The sequence below is a fragment of the Sebastes umbrosus genome, chromosome 7, assembly GCF_015220745.1.
Source record: "Sebastes umbrosus isolate fSebUmb1 chromosome 7, fSebUmb1.pri, whole genome shotgun sequence".
In the NCBI taxonomy this organism is placed as follows: Eukaryota; Metazoa; Chordata; class Actinopteri; order Perciformes; family Sebastidae; genus Sebastes; species Sebastes umbrosus.
In genome coordinates this window covers 2,107,286-2,126,887 of record NC_051275.1, presented here as the reverse complement: position 1 = coordinate 2,126,887, position 19,602 = coordinate 2,107,286, and the positions used below count along the sequence as shown (strand labels likewise).

At 41.7% G+C, this 19,602-nt stretch overlaps 1 protein-coding gene across 7 annotated transcripts in view; it reads left to right on the top strand.

The window, feature by feature from the left end:
• Positions 1-9,454: 9,454 nt before the first annotated feature.
• The window catches only part of robo2 (roundabout, axon guidance receptor, homolog 2 (Drosophila)), a 353,842-nt gene continuing 343,694 nt past the window's right edge, over positions 9,455-19,602 (top strand). For 3 of the 7 annotated variants that reach the window (XM_037776242.1, XM_037776244.1, XM_037776241.1), the window contains exon 1: positions 9,458-10,236. The gene's annotated coding sequence lies outside the window, so the exon portion shown is untranslated. Of the gene's footprint in view, positions 10,237-19,602 lie in introns of all 7 variants that reach the window. The other 4 variants (XM_037776246.1, XM_037776243.1, XM_037776245.1 and 1 more) reach the window with 4 other exon arrangements.

Here is a 19,602-nt window from a genome sequence, read left to right as displayed (position 1 = left end):
TCTCATTACAGTTTCATAATGCACTTCAATTGTAGCACAGCCTGTGCATTGTGATTGTAAACAAACAATGTTCATGCTGTAATGGCTTATAGCAGGGCACAAATTATTTCTGTTAATGTCTGCAACACATATCTGCTCTGGTTCTCCTAGGTCCCCTGAAGTACAATGTCACTTCAACCTTCTTTTCTTGGGATTTTATCCTGTAGACATGGTCAAATTTTGTTTGGCTTGGGTATAACTTGTTGTTAAACTCTGTTGTTCACTAACACAGCTGATTATGAGTATTTAAAATGCTATGCTAATATCCTGCACCTTTACCATTATGGTATAATCAATCATACTAATCCTATTACGCCATTATTTAGCATCCCTGTGTGTAATTCCAGTCTCATGCTACCTGTTGAAAGACTTTCTTCCCATTTACATCTTTTCTATGCATGTGTGGTACACAGGATTAAAAATATTTTGGTATTGTGTATTTCATTGCCGAGCTACCAACTTAAAAACATGAAGGTTTTGTCTACTGTAAATGTTGTGACTGTCAAAGCTTTAATTGAAAAAAAAAAATATCTGATTATAACCCTGGCATAGTTAGAGGCTTTACAATATGGTACAAATTGGTAACAATTTTGTCTGACATACTATGATGTGACTTAAAAGATCACAATATTAAAGGTCCAACATTCCTGTTACTTTTGTGTTTTCACTTATTTTGGCTGATTGATTCTCTACTCAGGACTGTGAAGGAGTGTACAGACTGCGTTTGGCAAGTTCCTTACTCTTCTTGTAGCTTTTTTTGCAGCTGCTAGGGCAGAACAAATGACACCTTTATCATTCTTAGTGCTACATAGAGTCAGGTGAACACTTGTGCGGGTGTGCAGGGCCCTGAAATGGTGACAGCACTGCTACAGCAGTTAAAGAGGACCTAATATGCTTTTTTTCAGGTGCATACTTGTATTTTAGGTTTCTACTAGAACATGTTTACATGCTTTAATGTTAAAAAAAACGTTTTACTTTTTTCATACCGGCTGTGCTGTAGCACCTCTTTTCACCCTCTGTCTGAAACGCGCTGTTTGAGCTCCTGCCCCGCGCTCCTGAAAAGCCCAGTCTGCTCTAATTGGTCAGCTGGCCTACTCTTTTTGGACTCTGCTCCAGCTCCGCTCTAACTAGCTTTGTTTGAGGGTGTTCCAAACTAGCCGTTATGCAAATGTGTTACTTAGTGACATCACCACATTACCGAAGAAAAGGAGGGACTTCGAACAAGGCGTTTCAGGCAGTTCAGGAGCAGTGTTTCTGTGGAGGAGAGGAACTCCCTTTGGCCTGGACTTTGGGCTTTGTAAGTTTTCAGACCTTTTACATGCACTAAAAACTATACAATACACTAAAGGAAAGGGAAAAAGCACAAAAGCATAATAAGTCCTCTTTATAGTATTGCATGATCACATGTACTAATGGAAATAGTGATGATGAATTATTCTGAATGAATATTGGTAATCCTCAGACATCTAATGCACTGCAAACATGATGAATGAAATAGTAAATAACAGAAATTATTTGGTATCTGAAATAATGTAAAACTATGAATAAGTAGGCAGATATTGAGTTCCGTGAAATTAATATTTATACATTGATATTGATTATATTCTTCCTCCACACAGTGCAGTGCAGTTTAAAATCTATATACTATCTCTACTATAGTTTTGAAAAGGCACAATCTTTAATTAGCTTATTAATGATTTCTAATGATGATTGTGATGTCGGTAGTCTCGTTGCTATAGTCATAAAAATCAAATGTGTTCAAAATAATTTCAATGAAAATGGTGTTGAACAACTGAATCTGGAGGCATACAGTATCTGTATATACCCACACCTCAAACACTTACAGTATGCTATATACAACCACCTGTTATCACATGATTGATGTTTCCTACAGTCAAGGGATAACAGCTGGGCCATCTCCATGATAACAGCAAATTCCACTCGCCAATTAAGATATGGCTGAAAGCTCTAAAGTGCTAATAAGTGGACCTTTTGTTAAAATAATTTTGTTAAACCAACACTGTGACATTTTATCTTTGACCAGACTGTAGCAAACTTGCACCAGCTTTGTAATGTGTGTCCACCCCATATCAATATTAATACCATATTCTATGTGACATTTTTGTCCATAAGTCTAGAGTGTGATCCCTTTTAATGAGGTTTTACCATTGCCAGTTGGCTGTTGAGAGGATAAAAGATTGATGTAAAGGGGGACAAAGGCTTGATGACAAAAGAAAAGCTGAGCACACAGTAGCAGTTTGGGTGGATCTCAAAGATGGAGGAAAACCTCAGGCTGGAGTCACGCTGCCACAAGAATACCATATAAGCATGACACTGTTGCTTTTTTTAGCACCTGCTTTCTGGTTTGCAATGCTCTATTAGACAAAATGTCCATCTGCCAATATATTCAGAATGCACTATGGAGGTTATTAACATGCCCTTGGCAAAAAGGGTTTAGCTCTGTGGGGCAAGCATCTCCATAAATCGCGGCAGAGGCAGTTTTATTACAGGTTGTAAATAGAAGCTCCTGCCATATTTTATGACAGCCATCACTAACTCATTCTGATTCTTATTACCTCTCTGTTCTTTGACTTGCAGGACCATTCACAGACACATTCTGTGCCCAAGTTTATGCCGTATAAAGGATTGATTGTAAAGGAATTTATTCCAGATGTAATTGCACCTTCAGCTTGCGCCACACTTTTGACTTCAATTGCTGTTTTCATGTACATTATAACAAGCCCAGCCTGTTTCTGAATGGTTACATATAAAATTTACATATGGATGCCTGTATGGGCAATTTGATGGAGGAGCTGTTTAGGGCAACGTGTTATGGAGGTGCAGAACACAATACATTTTTGATTAGTTTACAAAATGAGATCATCTATATCGAGTCTGAAGGGAGCACCTATGTTTCCTTTTTACAAACACAGCAATTGTTGAATTCTAACTGATTTAATGGGAAATTATTAGGGCTGGCAATTGATTCAAATATTTAATCACGCACATTTTTTTATCAGTTCAAAATGTACCTTAAAGGGAGATTTAGAGGGAGACTAAAAGTATTAATACTCTTATCAAAATGGGAGTGGGCAAATATGTTTGCTCTATGCAAATGTATGTATATATTTATTATTGGAAATCAATTAACAACACAAAACAATGACAGATATTGTCCAGAAACCCTCACAGGTACTGCATTTAGCATAAAACAATATGCTCAAATCATAACATGGCAAACTGCAGCCCAACACGCAACAACAGCCGTCAGTGTGTCAGTGTGCTGACTTGACTATGACTTGCCCCAAACTGCATGTGATTATCATAAAGTGGGCATGTCTGTAAAGAGGAGACTCGTGGGTACCCATAGAACCCATTTTCTTTCACATATCTGGAGGTCGGAGGTCAAGGGACCCCTTTGAAAATGACGATGAAAGTTTTTCCTCGCCAAAATTTGGCACAGATTTGGAGCGTTATTTAACCTCCTTCGCAACAAGCTAGTTTAAGATGGTTGGTACCGATGGATTCCTGAGGTTTTTCTAATTTCATATGATGCCGGTATATTAATTCGCCCGCTACGACATCCGAAAAATCAGTTGAGTTAATGCGTTAAAGAAATTAGTGCAGTTAATGAATTTGCATTTACGCGTTATCGCATTAACTTTGACAGCCCTAAAAATGATATAACAGTCCATTGTATAGGGATAGTTAACTTGTTTATGTAATTTTGTAATTAAGAATTAGCATGACCTTTAATCAAAATCAAACTGCAGTATATTTTTAATGGATTGCTTTACAAGCTGCTATGTTTTCCAGTTTTCACAGTGATCAGTCATGTGACAGACGAGCCAGGCACATACAGTATGTACATAGCAATCATATTTACTAATTGTTTTCTACAAGCAATGCCCCTTTCTAGTCTGGCTTGTTTACTGATTTGAATTGGCTGACAGAGACATAATCTGCTTATGATCTATAGCATGTGGTTGCCAGGAGCCATACTGGGAGTAGTGCTCTATTCAAGTGTGTCGCTTTGTCGACCATAATCTGTACATTTTGAGCGAAAGTTAGAATAAAAACACAAACAAACCGACTGGCATGGATGTCCTAGCTTTGATATGTTTGCTGTGCCAATATTAGTAAGAATTCAGGGAAAAGACGGCATTCACCTGCTAACAAAAGAAAGGTTCTACCTCTGATTATCTGATTGGAACTTGCTGGGCTCTGATTCTGATTATAATTAGAACGTTAATCATTACACAGAGGTTAAAATTGCGGGAGAAATGATCATTTCACTGCTGCACAACAGTCATTTCAAGAGAGACAAACAGCCAAATCTATTCCATTATAGACTTCCAAACTACACCCCTGTCCTGTGCTGGGACACACATGGGCGGAGTGAATGGGGATGGATGGTTGGATTAGGAATGCCGCGAGCGAGTAGATTATCCAGTATCTGGGCAGGCAGATGCGCAGAGGAGAAAACGACTACACAAAGAGCCAGATCTCCATCAGGGGATCAATTCATGGTGCTCGCTCTGTCACTTCCTGTGAAAAAGCAAATTTCATGGTGTGTTTTCAAGAGGCCGGGTCGGAAAGACATCAAGAAGACATTTTCTCTCTCTCTGTCTCTCCACTTCTCTTTCTCCTCTACTATTTGGCTCTCCCTACTCCACACTCACTTACTCTCTATTTCTGGGTTCAGTTGTAAGATGTGCAAATGCGGCCAGTCTTCTTTCACACACATGCACAGTTGCACTTAAGAGACACATGAACGCACGCATGCTGTAACCTATATTTGCTGAGTATGGTGAATGCCTATGTGTAAATTTTTTAAGAGGTTTAGCCAGCGAGAGCTGGAATGAGCGTTGCTGTTGGCTGAGTTTCTCAGCCCGGGGCCCCTCGCCTAGCTCCCCCATTTCGCCCAGTAGAGCTTCATCCTTATCGCTGTCCTGCACCCCATCACTGCTGAAGCTGGGCTCCTCTCCTGCTTGACCACATTTATCCAGGGGCCTCTTGTCTGGGGGTGATAAGCTGTCAGACTTACCAGTATGGATGTAGGGGTTCCCATACCCCCTCCACTTCACTCCACCCTACTCCGCTTTACTCCTACCGCAGTAGTAGTGACTGTTTTGGTGAACCCTACTCAGCAATACTTCTGTGCTTTTTTTCCCAATACATCTGCCTTGACTATCACACACTGCACAGGTTCCTTCTCTTATCCCTCTTATTCCCTCTCCTTCTTCCCCTTTCGGTTTCTTAGTACTGAATTAAAGAGGCAGAAAGTATTTTGAAGCAAACACAACTCTGAATGGTTAGTGTAATGGGCTCAAAGGGACCTTAGACAAAGACACTGTGAATGCTAATTCCAGCTACACTTCACCAGATTTATGTCTGTGTGAACTAATTTTACACAAGAGGCAGCAGACATCAAAGTCTGTCCCTTTTATCCACTGATGACACACAGGCGTGAGTTTGTTTTTGGAACATCTGTGTTGTTTTTCTCTTTCTGAACTTTGTATTCAGAACTTTTTCCACATAATTATTAGTATACCTGCTACGGATTTGTGTGTTGTTGTCATCTAGCTGCTTATGAAATGGAGTCTTATGCACAGTAGCTTTTAGATTAGCCTTGGTTTGGTAAACCTAAAATAACCCTCTGATGTCGCAGTGCGATGAATTTACTGCACAGTGTGGGAGTTTTACCTTCTAAGGTGTAAATGAATGCAGTCGATGCAACAATACTAATGCCATTATAGCAACAATTGTTATTTTCAAGGTCTTGCTTTACACCCGTGGCTTATGAAGGAGCGCAGCCCTGTGACACAGACTGTAACAAGCTGTCACTGTAGACCACTTACTATTTAGCACAAGCTGTACCACATGCTCCATGTATTTTCAGGTCGTCCTCCACTAACCGCTTGCATCTAAGCTATTTGGTGTTTAGCCTCGCCAGCATCATTTAAATCTGGAGCCCAAGGTACCACGCCAGGCTCTTTATATGCAAAAAGAATAAGCTCTGAGTATTACTGTTTAACACAAAAAGCTCCAGGCTGCTGGTGAAAAACTCCTACTAAGAGGTGTAGACATGCAGCAAGATATATTGTAGCATTAGGCTTTGAATTTACCTTGTCTAGTGCAGATTTGCTTTGTAATTTTATAACTCAATTAACAAGGGACTGCCATACCTTAGAATGATGTACTTTAGCTATGGTGTAATAGCCCAGAAAGATGCAAACATTGCGCTTGTTTATCTGTCATCGGAAATGTGCGTCGCCAACAGATGCTCCTGCTGGTGTCTTAGAGAAAATACACATCTCTTTCCTCATGTGCAGAAAGCTTAATTGTAGTTCCTGGTGTCGTTGCAGGTTATTATGAAGGGAAAGCGAGATAGCGTGAAGGAAGAGGAGAATGGGGGTGGAGGGGCAGTTGCAGGTAGATTATGTGCGGATTCAAGATATTAATTTGCACTGTGTATAAAAAATTATGGACTTGATCATGGGTTTCCTCAGAAGCTGTAATTAGGACATTAAAGCCATGGTGTGTGCACGAGACAGCCTGTTCATACTCCCCGCTTGTGAAGTACCTGTTTTATGAACTTGGGAGCATAATGACCTTGGAGCTATAGTCAGAGAAATGTGGCTGGTAGGCTATCTCGACAAACAGTGTGCCTCGCATCCAAAAAAACAGGCTCTTACAAAATCACGGCTGTCCATGGCATGCTTTTAATTTGTTAACATGTTTATGTTGGCTCTAGTATATTGGAGGAGTTGAGCTTTTCATCAGTTTTTAACATGTTTTGCAATTTTCTTGCAGTGAACAGTTTCCATTGTAGCGCTGCCATAGGTGCTACCTTGGAGCAGAGACTGTAAGGATGCAGTGTTATAAGACAGCTATAGTAGTTTATTTCAATAATGAATATCTCATAATAGGGATGTTAATAATTAACCGTTTAACCGTTAACCGACATTAAGCATTTTAACCGAATAATCGGTTAAAATGGTTAAAAGAAATATTTATAATTCATTAAAAAGCTGAGCGGCTCGTCACTTTAAGGAGAAAAGCTGGTCCACTTTAACAGCCCACCTTAAGAGGCGGAGCCGGAGTTGCAGGATACAGGAAGTCGGCTCCGGTCTCTCCAGCTCGCTTGAGCGGAGCCCCCAGGAAGTGCGCCGGTCGACGATCCGGACTTTCGTAGTGGCCAAACGGCGTTACTGCAACTTCCGTGTCCGTCATGTGATGCCATAGGGCCCAAAAATACTTTTTCCCATAGACTTACATTGGGAAAGAGACGTCTGTAACTCAACTTTTTTGAGGTGAATCAACTCCCCAGTACGAACACTCTAATAGTCCTTATTCAAATCATTAAGTTCTTAAAGTTGTAAAATGCACTAATAGCTGAATCCAGAGTTATTTCCCTTCCTCCGTTCATGTGAGTGAGACGCAGACCGTGACGTTGGGACCTCGTGACCAAGTCATGTGACCCGAGCGGACGCTACTTGCGCATGTCCCAGTTGCCCAAGATCCGCAAAGATACGGGTCCTTTTCCAGACGGAAGTCGAGCCATTTAGGCTTCATGCGCCAATGAGCAGCTCTCATAGGAATGACCGGGGCCCCACCTCCAACACTGGATCCAGTTCTCTTAATAAATCCATGGCTTGAGCGGAGGAGTTGTAGTTTCGTAGCATTTATTCAGCGACAAATAAACTGTACGCACACTGCTACACCTACGTTCACAGCTAGAACGCCACCAACAACCTCTAACTCACCACTGCCACACAAACGGACACTCGTTAAAGTTACTTTGCGCTGACAGACTGTATGTGTGTAGCGGCGAGCAAGAAGCCAATGCTAGAGCTGCTAACGTAGCACAAATACACACACTGTTTGTCGGACAATCGCTATCATAAATCCGGGCAGACACACAGCTGACAACCTGCTAAACTAAACTAAATGGGCGATGGAGACTTTTACTGGGAAAGTGGCTGCATGTCCGCGACACTACACGCAGCATCGTAGCTGCTAAGTTAACGCTCCCGGACGGTGAAACTGGGGACTCAGTTGTCGGTTGTGCTCATACACTGCAGCTTGGCGCAAGGCACAAATCTTGTAGGTTAACGGTTAATAATTGGTTGACGAGGGTCAGTTATCGGTTAAGAAAATTTTCAAAATTAGCATCCCTATCTTTTAACGTGGATTCTTTCTTTTCTTTTTCTTTCTTTTCTCTGTGGAGCATCGATCTGTCATTAGTAGATTAATATCAAACAGCATTGTCCAGCTATTCTGTCAGGCAAAAGCTGAAAATCATTAGTCATTTATCAAGCAATAATGCCAAATATTCTCTGGTGCCAACGCCTCAAATGTGAAGATGTTGGTGTTTTATCTGTTTTATATAGGGATGCACCGATTACACTTTTTCAGTACTGTTATCGGCCAATACCGAGTACCGATCCGATACCAGTGTTTAATTAATAAGCTGTATGCCTCACTGTGTGGAAGTGACTGGGATCATTCTTTTATGTGTAAGGCAACATCAGGCTTGACTTAAACAGTGCTTTCTTAACTTTGTAAAACAAAATGTGACCAATATATTAATTTAACTGTTTTTTATTATTAAGATAAAAAATCGTTACACCAGCAACTTGATATAGAATCATCTAAATTAAACAGGAATTACAGTTCAAGTGTAAACTTTTTTAATGCAGCAACAAATTGGTCAAAACTAAAACAGGACTTAAAATTACAGTATATACAGCGTATACAGCGTAGCTATTTGAGTCAGTATCGGTATCAGTTTTATGTATTTGGAAATTGAATATCTTTGTGTTTTGGACTGTTGGCTAGAAAAAGAGATGTCTCCCTGGGCACCCTACTTTCGACTTTTTATTTACCAAACAATTAATTGGTAGATTAATTAATAATAAAGGTAACCATAGGGTTAGGAGAGGGCTAGTGGAGTAGCATGCTTTCATTACCATTTAAAACTGTCCAGAACAGCTTGTTTAACTTGTACTGCTGCGTGAATGGCATGGTTGTGATCCACAAATATGACTTATACAACATTTTCTTTTGGTTCGAGCTCAAAATGCAACAATCAAACTCACATTGTAGACAAGTTTCAAATACACGTTTCAGATAAACAATTTCTCCACTACGATGTAGATTGACTTAGTCTGCACTTGTCTAGGGGTATTTAGTGCACTTTTTTCGACCGTGAGCTGTCACAGCACAGGGGGATGGGTCAAGAGGCGAGAACCCTACAATTTCCCCACCAGAGTGCTCCTTCCTGATCTCCTACTCTCTTTCTCTCTCCATGCCTCCGTGCCTCCAGTCATGTCTAGCTCCTCACTTTGGCAAGGGTGATGCAATCTCTACGCAAATTGTCTCCCTGAGTAGAGAGCATCTCTACAAAGATGGACCTTGTCTGTCCTCACCTGTTATTCTTACTTGCCTGTTTGTTGGGTTACACTACCAGACAGCCTCCGTCCAACACACCCCTGAATAATTCTGTCTAGAGTGCAGAGGGTGGATTGTGCTCTTCCACGATGTGAAGCTCTAAGCAAAAGACAGAGCGCAGAGGAATGAATTCCCTCTGAAACCCAGAGTGAGGAGGGCAGGAAATAATTCAGAAGCAGCTCCAACAGCAGCAGCATCGGCATCAACAGCGGTGGCAGCAGTGAGCGTGAGAGAGACGGAGAGAGAGGGAGTGTGTGTGTGTGAGTGTGTGTGCGAGAGAGCTTGAGTGAGAGCGAGTTCCTATGCACTGTGCTGAGTGTAGCTGAGCTGTGCCGTCGTGTGGCAAGCTGTGTGTTCCCTTTTGGTTCCCGTGCGCTCTGGCGAGGCAGAGCTTACAGAAGGGGAGAGATGTGGCTTCACTCGGAGCCCCAGCATCAGTGAAGACCAGCACCTGGCCGGGGCATCACAGAGCAGCATGGTAGGACTAGAGACCCACTGCTGACAGCAGCGTGACTGATGATGACAGCCCACGCGTGGGTTACCATGCGCCACAGCCGCGCTGCTCTAGGAGGAAACACAGCCATGTGAAAGTGACTCGGCTGCCAGCAACTCTTGGACATGTTTTCCAGGGCAAAGTCTGGATTTCGTTTTGTGTTTGAACTTGTTTTTTTCTCTTGGTGCTGTCTGGCTGTCCCGAACTCACTTATCAGGCAAGGACTAAAGGCAGATGGAACAAGGGGGGTAAGTGATGATGGGCAACCATTCTCTACATTTGAAGGGTTCATTCATTTGTAAATTTGGGTTGAGATGTTGAGCTGTACTGGTGATTTTGGGTGGGACAGTATTAACATTTTGGATGACATATTCTCATCACATCCTGACCTTGCCTTGAAACACTTTTGGATTTGGATGTTTTGAGCCACTATTAGATGCCTGTAAAAGTCTGGACTTATTCATATTTCTCTGGTATATGGCTGTACGGTCTTTACAATTAGGACTCACTGTGGCAGCTGAGGTGTGTTCAGAGGAAGTTGACCTGTTTTTCTTTTTACCGTAGGAGGAAGTGATGACCACTTACAGAATGTCTGCTGAATGGTTTTGTCTAACTTTTCAGTGGTAGTCAATGTATAGCTGTCCAGCAAGGAACACTTTAGTTGACGTTTTTCATAGTTTTTAGGGTTTTCATCACTTTTACTGTTCTGCATCTATCTTTTAGCGTTTTTTGAAACCCCTCCACCCTTTAAGCGCATATACTCACACACACACACACACACACACCCTGCCCTCGCTGTGTGGCGGAGTGTGTTGAATGAGATCACGTTTATCGGTGCACCCTGGAATCTTTGGTTGGCGGGACATTCCACCAGTGTCTCAGAACTGTGATATTTGGTTTAAAGACTTAGATCACTAGTCTTGAGGAGAGGTGTTAATAATTCATCTGAGCCCCCTCCGTGGGAGCGGTCCTCTCGCCCCTCTTGTAGCATTTAATCCCCTTTGTCGGATTAAAGGAACCTCTAATCTTAGTGCTAGTTCTCAGTGAGAAGGCTGAGAGATGCTCCCTGCAGCCTAGCGGCATTGCTAGCACTCGAGGCTCACGCTCAGTGGGACGTGTGTGTCTTCAAAGAGGCAGTGTCACCCCCCGTGATCTATATAATGATTCTTTGCCACTTTGCTTTTGCTCTTGTTCTGCTTCAGCCGCTCTTACATTTCTTCAAATGCATCTCTTTTGCACCCTCCTTGTAGCGCGTCCACGTACTTCTCACCGATATGCATCATTACCACTCAGAAGTTCTATTTTAATGACTTGGACCATGCTCTCAGATTGATGTTACACGCTCTCAACTATTGGATAATGAAAGAATTTCTCTTTTGATGTCCAGTTCTTCTCTTCCTTTAATCACTTCATGTGTGCATAAATTGTTACAGTAAATATATGAAATGGGTTGTACAAATTCAGAATAATTTAATTTTTTTGTCAATGTAACATCAGTTTATGATTGAAGGAAACAAGAGAGAGAATAAAGTTTCCTTCTGCCAGAGCTTTCAAAAACAAGATGCATTTTCAGCCCAATTTTTGAATCTCTGAAATGATGGGTAAAATGTGTTCAAGGTTGGAATTTGATATGTTTGGTGCAAATACGAATCAGCAATCTGTAAACCAAGGGTAAAAGCAGATGAAATCCCAGCTATCACTGGCCTCTGGTGAAATGGAGGGCAGTGACCTCCCTCGGTGTAATTAGGCCATAGACTCCATTCCTATCTGTGCACAGTCAAACAAATCATTCCACTGCCATACTCTCAATTGTATCCCTGCTTGTTTAATTATGGTTTGTGACCCGTTTTAGAAAGACTAATATTTTCCATGATTAAGATAAGATCTGTGCAGGGTTGACGGACGTTTATGGATGTCCTGTCATTACCTACAGAAGATATTGGATGGGAATAGCTATTTAACATTTCATTTGTGGGCCATCATTGTGTCATTGGATTTCTCTCGCCACCGGTAATTTTCATTGACTCTAAATTGCCATTCATTATCACATTTAACGTCAGGATTTTCACGCTTGTGGCATTTGCCACTGCACAGTGTTAATCAATATTTTTCCTGCTGTTACCATTTATATAGGCAAAAGCACACTGGAGGTTTGCACGCAGAATGCATAGTTGTAAATAAGGATGTCATGGCGAGGAAATTTTCCACCACCTGTTAATAAACTTGTAACAACACCAGTGTTACCGATTACACCGGACATCTTACAAGAAAAGATGGCCAATATATGTAGAGCGCTAACTTTGATCTGTGCCACGCACACCAGCTGTGAACGCTCCGTCCTCCACATGGCGATTGCCTCCTTAATGTTATGGTTCCCTTTAGGGATGCTAATTTTGAAAAATGTTCTTAACCGATAACTGACCCTCGTTAACCGATTATTAACCGTTAACCGACAAGATTTGTGCCTCGCATGCAGCGGTACTAAGCTGCAGTGTATGAGCACAACAGACAACGGAGTCCCATGTCACCCGTACGGGAGCGTATGCTGCGTTCACTGTCTCCAGTTCACCGTCCGGGAGCGTTAACTTAGCAGCCACGATGCTGCGTGTAGTGTCGCGGACATGCAGCCACTTCCCCAGTAAAAGTCTCCACTGCACATTTAGTTTAGCAGGTTGTCCGCTGTGTGTCTGCCCAGCGTAACGATACTCTGTCTGCCCGGATTAACGATAGCGATTGTCCTACAAACAGTGTGTGTGTTTTGTGCTACGTTAGCAGCTGTAGCTCTGCTGGTAGCTTCGTGCTCCCCGTAGTCACACACATACGTGTGTTTGTGGTATTATAGCTGTGAACGTAGGTGTAGCAGTGTGTGTACAGTTTATTTGTTGGTGAATAAATGCTATGAGGCTACAACTACTCTGCTCAAGCGAGCTCAAGACCCAACCAGCCAACTTCCTGTATCTGTAACCCCGGCTCAGACTCTTTTAAGGTGGACCAGATTTTCCCCTTAAAGTGACAAGTTTTTCTCAGCTTTTTAATTAATTATTAACATTTCTTTTAACCGATACCGTTAATCGGTTAAAATGCTTAATGTCGATTAACGGTTAAATGGTTAGTTTATTAAAATCCCTAGTTCCCTTAAAGCATCGGGTTTAAATCCAAAATATTACGATATACAGTAGGCCCTTTTGCTATTCGCTTTGGCGCCAAATTCTCCGCCATCGTCTTGTCTAACAACTCTCTCTCATCCTGCTACTCTGTGCTGAGACTCCATATGGAGCAGACACTTTCACTTTCAGTTTGTAGCGTCCATTGTATGCCCGAACACCGTGTAACACCAGTAACACAAACTACTATGGCTAGCTGTAAACCATCTTATTTACTCATTAGAAATGACATGGCTGAGCTTTATGTTATACATCTACAGTATTATGTGACCAGTGTACTTAAAAACCACTAAAACATGGCGGTATGACAAATTTGTGACTTCACTTTGAACAACCGACGATTATTAACTTTCTCAAACCGTACACCATGAGATAGGTCACCTAGTAGTCAAATAATCAGCATTTATGCAATATCATTTTTGATTAAAATAAAGTATATACCCAAACTGCACTGATTTTCCATAAACTTGAACCATGCATTGAATTGAGCACCCAAAACCTTTTAAATGCCAAACAGTCACCCTCTGTAGGCTTGAAAAGTGGCTGTTGAATGTGTGTGTTTTGCTCTCTCCTTCAAAGAACAGCAGGTCTGGTCATGTTGAATTCATGTCAGTCACAACAGACTCCAATGGTGACAACTTGACCTGGTGGAAAACATTTCAAAATGTCCATAGAAATATGTCAAACCACCTCTGCAATCTAAATGGATTGATTCCTGTGTTGTGCTGTTTCCGTTCTCGAAGCTTCAAAGCCATAAACTTTTACAGCTGCTGCACCTGTCAAGCCTACAGGGGATCAGTGTTTCATACTCACAAGGTTTTGGGTGGAGCATTACTTCAACGCTGGATGTTGAAAACCAGTTCATATAAAAAATACTGAAGGGCAATACAGAAAAGAATGACAAACTATTCCCAAAATGACCACTGAGACATCTCTAATCTCTCACATGCTACGGTGTCACACCATAGGGCAATGTAAGACCAACATATCCAACAAAAAAGAAAAGATTTTATAAGCTTGTATGGGTAAGTTCCTTGTATATTTCTGATTAATTGCGACCAAACTGTGTTTCACTTTGACTTTGAGCCATCCTTGCACAGCCTGATGTAGTCTGACTGTGGGTAGTCAGTGGATTAACACCAGGTGTACCAGCTGTGGCGTGGTGAAGGTTGCAACGTTATTTATTGTCCTCCCATATCAAGAGAGTGGAGAACTAGTTGTGAAGGTCTTGTGATCCAGAAACACCCACTTACTTACTTCCTATGCATGATTTCTGGCGTGGCCCAGAATCCAGAAAATGACTGTTCCTTTATATTCTCATACCACCCTGCAGGGAGAGCCTCCATAACTAATATCACACAGGCGCACAGATCAGGGGTAGCAGAGATTGAAGTGAGCCTGGCAATTGGGGGGAAATCCAATTGGATGTATTACGATCCCACCAAACTACAATAAATGGTAATGTGAAGACAGTAGCAGGTGGAGAGAAGCCTGGCTGTGTTCGCACAGAGCTCCGAAGACAAACGATATGTGGACTAGCCCACGTTTAGAAACAAGGTCATTTTTCGTAATTTTCTCAACAACTGATTACTACACAGGGGCCTGCAGAGGCAGTCAGTGAAAGAGTAATGGTAACAATGAGTGACCAACCACCTATTACAGAAATACCGCTCACACACTCCTCTGTCTCCCACAGCCGAGTGTATCTGACCGTCTGGGATGGGAGTGAGAGTATCAGATTCATAGACCAGGAGATGAGAGCAGGAATTAATATTACCACTTCCTACTCACACCAGGAATAGTGTAGCATACTACAGATCAACAGCCCAAATTGCTTACTTCATCACTGCGTTTGCACATGCTCCATAACGGGCCAATTAGTGAGCGCTATTCAGGGATGCTCTGACCACGAGAAAGAATAAAGCAAACATTAACTTTACACCATTTTATTCAGGTTTCCTTCAGTCTAATTGAATTTTGCAACTCTTATTCTAAATGATTTAAATAATTGAAATCACTATTTAATGATCAACTCAATTTAAATAGTTTTGAGAGACTTATATTGTTAAAGGATTAATCCTTAAAATTGTACTCTCCAAGTAACTGCTGAGACATCACTAAAAACAAGTCAAACATGGCAAGAAACACAAGCGGTCAGATGATCATAGGCCCTGTTTCACACCTGGTATTAAGATGCGTCCTCAGTGATCAGATCACAAGTGGACAGCTTTAAGTACGTCTGTTCGAACCTGGCTTTAGAATGCGTCTCCACATGCATCTTCAGTGGCCACTTGTGATCCGATCTCATTTCCCCCGCTCTGTATTCAAATAAACACGCAGTAAACACACGGCTAATACAGCAGCCGTTGTGACGTAATACGGAATGTCGGTAGTAATATCCTACATATTCGTTAATTCTGGTACATTGTATTAACATCAAAATAAAAGATTATTGTCGCCGGCAGGCCTGACAACAGCGAAATACAGCGCTCCAGAGAGCCGGGGAGGACAGAGAACCAGGCGGGCGGTCGGGTGTCAGCTCCGCGCAAAGCAGCGGAACAAAAACAGCGATACATCCCCGACAAGTATGATAATAATGCACTTTGCGTGCCTAGTCTACATACAGTAGAGCACAGAGGCCGTTTCCTGGCTGACAAGCCCCCTTGTCTGCCTGTTTATTCACCTGAGGGGGCACGGTGATCCCGCGGATCCCAGCTGGACATCAGATGAGTAGGCGGACCTTAATGTGGCCCCAGGATGCATTCACTACACACTGCTAAAAGAATGTGGTCATATGTGGCCCAGACCACCTCTGAATGTGGTCTGAAAGATCGGATCTCAATGCATTCTCAATGCGTCTTGAGTGTGTTCACACCTGTACTTAGAGCTGTCCACTTGTGATCGGATCACTGAGGACGGATGTTAATACCAGGTGTGAACAGGGCCATAGAGGTTTTTAAACAAACCCCTAGGTTAGCCAAGTTTATTTGGAAGAGAAAACAAAGTGGTAAAACAGTTACCCAATAAACATCCATCAACAGTTTACAGACCAACTTTCTGCCTTCACTTTTGACCTACTTTTTTGTACCGTAGTGTTCGTACACACTGTTGTCCTGTGCAACGAGGGATTTTACTTTTCTAATAAAGTGGTAGATAATATGGTTAAACAGCCCGTTCTCATTCCCAGGGCGTTAAATACTGAGGCTTTGTCACGGCCGTGTTCAGTTACCGCCGCACACGGGCCAGCAGGAAACACACAGGGCTTTCCATTCAACTCTAATGTAAACCCATCCGTGTGGTGACGTAGTTAAGATAGCAAAAAGACACTCACCGAGTGTCACGTTACAATCAGCTGTTTGTTCGTGTCCCATGTTCACAACGTTCAGTGTCATTTTCACTGTGCAAACATAGCAGTTTTTAAGCCCAACCATGTAGTGCATTCCTAAACCTAACTATAGTGATTTTGTTGCCTAAACCTAAAGTGACGCCAAGGTTAAATATAGTGTTGTTTTTTTTTTTAAAGATTATTTTTTAGGGTTTTTGGCCTTTTATATGATAGGACAGTGGATAGACTGGAAAGAGAGGGGGCAAAATGCAGCGAAGGTCCGCTGGTCATATTTTGAACCCCGGGCCATATTGGTTTTTGATGCCAAAATAAAGTGATGCCAAGGGACGTGACGGTATGTAACGAGCTGGGATGAGAACGTGTTGGGCTGAACTTTCTTGTTGCCTACACGTGTTTGTTGCACAGTCGGACTTGTTAGCGATGCTGCAGCATTTTGAGCTACTAAGAGACAAGTTTAAATAAACTGAAATTATTCATTAAGCTTGATCTTCATAGATAGTATCTCTACTGCTGTGTATGCATACCGGCAACACTTTTGTGACATGGCTTACCTAATTTATCAGTGCGTCGGCAGCTTTTTCTTAAATAAACGATTTGTTTTATTTATTTAGGTGCTAGGGTTAAGATTTTGATGTAGTGTATGTATGTTTACAAGCCAGTCTTCTCTTTAGAATTACTATTAATGGATGTCATCCCCAACCACCCGGACATGCCCCTCATGCCCCTGCCCTAGCAGGAAGGCAGAACTGTCTGCGGGGATAGAAATTATACAAAACTAATGGGGGAAAAATTAGGCACCAGCCTGACAGAAAAATTAAATCACTGTCATTACTTTCAATTAATATGTTTTGACTTGTGTCTTGGGGCAGGGAACACAGTGATGGCTGTCATAGGGGAAATCGCTCTCTATCTGGTCCTGTGATGTTTTTGCTGACATTACTGTGACTCAGTTACTTTCATGGTAAGAAACAGTTTTCAGCATCCCCATGTAGGGGTGGGCGATATGGCAAAAAATAGCATATCACAATTTTTTCAGGCAGGAACCACGATCTTTTCACGATTTTTTTTTTTATGCTGGTTTTTAAAGACAATTTTGCAAGTTACTGAACATTACAACCAAACTAATTTCCCCATTTCAACAAATACAGCCCTATGAGCTAATAGAAACCTACGAAAAAAGAATATCATCATTAAAGCCAAACAGATTTTAATCAAGTGTGCAATTCTGCAAGTATGAACATTCAACAAAAATTCTGACCTTGGTTTCGACCTCTGCTTCCTCTCTCTACGCCGCCTACGTCGCTTCTCGGAGCCGATAACAATCCACGTAGTGATTGGTCCGCGGGTATGTTGCCGTCCTTTTGAAAGTCGATTGTAACGGGGGTACTGTGCTGTAATCCGACGTTGATTAAGTCTTGACGACTTATACACATACTTTGCCTGACAAAACTCGACAAACAAGTAAGCACCAAACTAGGAAGCGAAGAGCTGCTGCACTGATGCGTGCCGCCAGCTTGAAACTACCAGCAAAGGCAACTGGTAGAATGTAAACTGTAGCACGGTTCTACGATCTTGCTGTAAAGGCAGATTGTAGAGACATTTTAACCGTTCACGATCTAATATCGTCATATCGCACACCCCTAATCCCATGTATGCTAATGTAAAATTGTAGGCTGCATTTTCAGTTCTGCCAAAACACATACTTTTTTTTTATAAACAAAATGTTTTACAAGACAGCCAGCAAGTACATCTATAATGAAGCAGACTTTGCTCCCTCATAATTACTCAATCATGACGAAAAAAGGCTAGGAAGGCAGAAAATACGCCTGCTGTTCCTCCTTCAATCCAATTAGATCATTAAGCTTTATGCCACTGCTAGTGAGAAGAACACTCTTTCTCAAATGTTACTTGCCTAATTTTGTACGCCCCACGCCTTGTTAGAAATAAATGTAATGTGTACAAGCTGAATAAGTGTGGGAAAAGATTACAGATACAGGTGGTAACAGGATTGAGGTCACCATTAGGTATATGTTGGTTGCTACCCAATTTAGAGCGGCAGGGGGCTGTTATCAAATCAAATCCAGTGCTGAAGAAACATGATTTTGTGTGACTGTGTTATAGCATTGCTCTGCCTTACTATAAGGTATTGTAAAAAGTCATAATATGCAACATACACCGATGTAAATAGGCACATGCATACAAATGTTGAGACTTCTGAAGCCCATAATTACCATAGCATTAAACATATCATTAAGTACTTCTTCTTCCAAACAATACATATTTATAACACTGGCAAAATGGTGATTTTTTACTTAAAGTGCTAAAATCAAATTGTCACACAGTCCAGATGTGTTCACTTAATATTAGGCAGCAGTTTTAGTTTCAAGTGTTGCTTTGTGAATCGTCCAATCGTAAAAGAGTAGTGGGGCTAAAGACTTTTTCACAGCAGACATTTTGGACTCGCCATAAGAAAAGCAAGGTGTTACTAATAGCATTTTACTATGGCTGTGTTCTATTCAAATGACAGTGTGACCGCGAGCCAGTAGTCACAATACCAAGACCCTGAAACTGAAGCAGCTAAATGGAATTCAGCCGTCATTGGTTTTATTATTTACACCTGTGCTTTTCTTACTGTGACATGTCGAACTTCTTCAGCGAAAAATGGACTATACACCTAGTAGTGATCCTAATGCCTCTGGCCTACCGATGTGTATGTGGTTTTGCTTTCTGTTTGAATCATTTTACAGCAAATCACTGTGTAACCCTGTATATTTGAGCTTTGAATGGCGTTTGTCATGCTCTCGTTGTATTGATATTCCTGTTTTCAAGGTCAGTTCAGCAGTATAACACCTTCAGTGAGTACAATAATGTTCATCGCAAAGTCTCCTAAATTCATATAAACTGTGTGTTCTTTTCTACCCATGGATAGGGGTAGACAGATACAAGATAGGGATCTGCACCGATTTATGACCGAACATCGGTTATCGGCCGATATTCGCCTCGTTGACTGCCATCGGCCTATCGGCAAATAAGGTGACATTCGCCGATGGCAGGTTTTATCTCTTGTGTTTGCAGTAATTTTTACCCCGGCTAAATGTTGTGTT